Below are 4312 nucleotides of genomic sequence, written 5' to 3'. Positions count from 1 at the left end.
GAAGGGAGGGGTGTGATAGAAGGGAGGGCAGATTGAGGGAAGGGGTAATCAGAATGCAGGCTGTCTTGGAGTGTGAGGAGGGGAGAGATGGGGAGAAAATTTGGAGCTCAAAATCTTGTGGAAATGAATGTTGAAAACTAAAACTATATAAATAAATTAGAGTTAAATAAAAGAGCACTTATTGAAACAATATTTATTAAAAATGAGATGATTTTCTGGGGAGCTAGACAAATGTATCTCATTTGTAGGTAATAGGCCTTAGTTCACGTACTGATGGCAATGCTTTCTAAGTGTGACTTTATCTTGTAATTCTTACTTTTTTTTATGCATCTCTAGTACTTAGCATTTGTTCTTATTATGACTTTGAAATAAAAATTCCTTTTTATTATTTATTTATTGGGGGGGGGTCATTCCCACATTTATTGGAAAGAAGGAAAAAGGAAACAGCTCCTCTTGGTGTTTTCAAGTTCATCCCAACTGTGGGCTGGGTAACTTGCAGGTTGGACAAACTGCCAAAGTCCAGGAGTTTCAACATTTCCTTGGTTATCAGGATCCACTTCAATGATTTCCTGATCCAAAGCAGAGACCTCAGGGACATGATTATCCCTCCTTTCTCTTTCTTCTTCCTGCAGTTTGATGGAGATACCTCTCACAGGACCTCTGTGGATCCGCTTCATCAGATGAGTAACATATCTTGCTGCGGAGCTTCTTGCTGGGGATGATGGCGATCTCCTCACACACGCGCTTGTTGCTGTGGAAGTCATTGGCCAGGCGCGTGTAGTACTTTTCGATGATGACTCGCGCTGCCTTCTTCCCAGTCTTGGTGCCAACGTGACCCATGTTGGCTCCGGGGGGTGAAAGGACAAATATTCCTTTTTAAAAGCTAATCTGATTGTTGTCATTAAATGGAAATGGGGAACAAGGGACCCCTGAAATTGGGGAAACCCCATCAGTAATATGTGTGTGCATAGCAAGTATTGAATAAATACTATTTCATTCATTTGTTCCTTATAATGATGGAGGGGATAGATAAATGAAAATCCCATTTTGCAAAATGCAACTGGGAAGTCTTAGAAATAAAAAAAACCCCACAACCAACTGATTTAACAAACTATCAGCAAATCTGGCAACTTTAACCAGAGGTCACAGACACATTGGGCAAGGCATTGTACTTCGGATATCATAGTTCCTTTTTTGACCTTTAAAAAACTTTAACATTTTTTACTCTAAAAATAGAGAAACAGGAAGTCTTACTAAAACTAAATAACACTTAATGTATTGCATTTTCATTTGCCTTCTCCCCTTTTTTTACCCCTTTAGTATTATCATTCTAAAACAGAGGTAGACTTGTGGGAGAGTCATGGGAGCAGGGAGAGTGGTTGTAGGATGGGACTAGTCTGCCATCATTTTTAACAATTTTCTTGGCCAGTTTCACCATTTTCTAAAAAACAATGTCCCACTCATTCAGAATTATACAGCAAGTGGTGTCAAAATAAGTTGAATCACAGGTTTCCCACTATTTCTTGTCTTTTGAGTCACTTCAATTCATGAAATACTCACCAATCAATTGAGCATTTAGTAAGCATTTAACATGTGTCAGACATTGTGCTAAGTTCTGGAGGAGGCACTGTTCATTAAACATCTAATACATTCAAGAACATTTTATTTTTTAATTTAGTATTTTATTTTTCCCAATTACATGTAAAAACAATTTTCAACATTCATTTTAAAAATTGAATTCCAAAATCTCTCTCTCCCTCCCCACCCCTGTCATTGAGAATGCAAGCAATTTGATATAGGTTATACATGTGTGGTCATGCAAAACATATTTCGATATGAATCATGTTGTAAAAGGAAATATAGATCAAAATAAAAAATACAAGAAAAATGAAGAAAATAAAAAATATGTTTTGATCTGTATTTAGACGCCATCAGTTCTTTCTCTGGAGATGGATAGCATTTTTCATCATAAGTCTTAAGGCCATTTTAAAATGGAAACTCCTTTAAGTGAGACAAGGGGCCTTTATGTGGATCAGAGTATAAGAGGGAGATGATGTACAAGTAATTGAAAGATTTCCTTTTAAATTTCAGATTTGTGATTTTGAGCACCTGTGGTGTCAGGGAAGGAACATGGAGTTACTGGGGCACTAGCCTAGTGTCCATCCATTACATCTTCTAGGAATGGGAGTGAGGCAATATTCCTGCAGTTTTAAATCAGGATAGGGCAGATAGGTGGGGAAGTGGATAAAGTTCTGGCCTTGAAGTCAGGAAGACTTCTTCCTAAGTTCAAATGTAGCCTCAGACCTTTACTAGCTGTATGACCCTGGGCAAGTCCCCTAACCCTATTTGCCTCAATTCCTCATCTGTAAAATGAGCTGGAAAAGGAAATGACAAACCACTCCAGTGTCTTTCCCAAGAACACCCCAAATGGGGCAAAAAATGACTGAACAATAACAAATTAAGAAGGGAAGAGAGGGGGATGAAAGTGGAGGCAGGGATATTGTGAGGCTCAAATAAAATAATGGATGTAAAGAACTTTGCAAACCTTAAAGCACCATGTAAATTCCAATTATTATTGTAACTGGGTTTTGGGAAAGCTCAGATCATCTACATAGAGAGATCTGTTCTTGGGAGAAAACATTCTGCGTTCCATTCCACTGTGTTCTGACAGGAAGCAATCTTTTTCACTGGTTGCATGGTAGACACAGTCTATGTCTTTAAAACTACCAAACTACGAGACACTCTCTCTTTTTCAGCAGTGTCCAGGGTGGTGAAGATCCTGTTCATCCATTGCACAGATTTGGTGAAGGGGGAAGACTCACCTGCTTTAGTCCCTGTGACTCTGAGAATCAGGGATGGGTTTGGGGTTTATTTCATTTGCCCTCTTCAGTCCTAGATACAAACAGTAGAGTCCCTGGACCCACAATCCAGCCATGATGACCTTGGAGATTGAAATCCAGTCTGGACAGTGTAACCAGCCCTTCAGAGAAGTCCTGAGAAGCTAGACTGCTGGGACTTGAGGCTAGAGGGACTTAGACTTGGTATCTAAATAGGGTCTTGCTTAATATATGTATGTGATGCCCCTCCCCTCTCCACAGATTAAGGAGGCATAGCAGGTGTTCATACCTGTCCCAAGTGATGGGGTGGGGAATGTATATAGATTTGTTCTTTTTGTACCTTTGAAATAAATAGTCCTTGGTGAAAACTAATCTGACTGCTAAGTGGTAAAATGGAACTTAGGTACAGAGGACTCCTAAAATGGAGGGACTTGAGCCAAAAAACAGACTAGATATCACCAATCTCCTTTCAGGGTACCAGAGAACCCTAGGGGAGGGAGTGAGATATACAGACCTAACCTTGGTGAAGGGGTAGGGGAACAGAGAAGCTGGATAATCACTGTTACATTATTATTAACCTACATTTACCAGGCTTCCATATGGTGATGACTTCATTCCCTAAGACTTCCACCTCACTCCTGCTGAGCTCAAACAATGTGTATAGAGCAATAGGGGGGTATGCTGGTAAATGTTTGACAATGGGGCTCTCCAGAAAAATCAATGTGTGCAATACATTTTAAAGTGTAAACTGCAGTATTAACATTTTCTTGTAACTGTCTTAAAACTAGACAATCAACAAAACAGTAAATCAAGCCCTGATTTATAAGGACTGCTCGTTTCCGAGGTGTAAATGTTGTTGACACTGAAAAATGAAACAATTGGCCAGTCAGTTAGATTTAGTTCCAGTACACTCCTGGGAGAAGGCCTCTTTCCTGTTCCACCCCTACCCACTGAGAAATTACCTGGATAGTACTTCAGCTTAATAATTTGCTTTTCCTGTTAGGTCAACGCACAGAAGGGGAGGCAATATGGTGTAGCCGAAAGAACAATGAATTAAGAGTTAGAAGACTACTATTTCAGGAGTTCTTAATCTTGTGGATGGCATTTTGGGGTCCTTTTGGCAGTCTGGTCAAGCCTACAGACCCCTTCTCAGAAGAATGTTTATAAATAATTGAAGGAAAAGTCAATTTTTCTCTTAGAAAACAAAAATGTATTTTTTTTCTTTTTTATGTTCACAGACTCCTTGAAATCTATCCATGGATGCTTTGAAGGTCTGTGGATCCCAATTTAAGAACTCCTGATCAAAATCTTCTATCTGCTACTTAATCTGCACAACCTTGGTTTTATCTTTTCTGGACTTTGGTGTGTGCTAATTAGTAAAATGAACAAGTTGGACCAGATATCTGAGATTCTTTCCAGATCTAAAATTTCTATTATTTTATGAGTTAAAACCTTTTTTATTTATGTAGTTCCCT

General features: G+C 39.0%; 1 pseudogene; it reads right to left on the bottom strand.

Annotated features, from left to right (window-relative positions):
• Positions 1 to 370: 370 nt before the first annotated feature.
• LOC140526279 (small ribosomal subunit protein eS17-like) lies at positions 371 to 2959 on the bottom strand (annotated as a pseudogene).
• Between the last annotated feature and the right edge of the window lie 1353 nt (positions 2960 to 4312).

The sequence above is a fragment of the Notamacropus eugenii genome, chromosome 2 (genome assembly GCF_028372415.1).
Source record: "Notamacropus eugenii isolate mMacEug1 chromosome 2, mMacEug1.pri_v2, whole genome shotgun sequence".
Taxonomy (NCBI): Eukaryota; Metazoa; Chordata; class Mammalia; order Diprotodontia; family Macropodidae; genus Notamacropus; species Notamacropus eugenii.
This window is presented reverse-complemented; position numbering and strand designations above follow the sequence as displayed.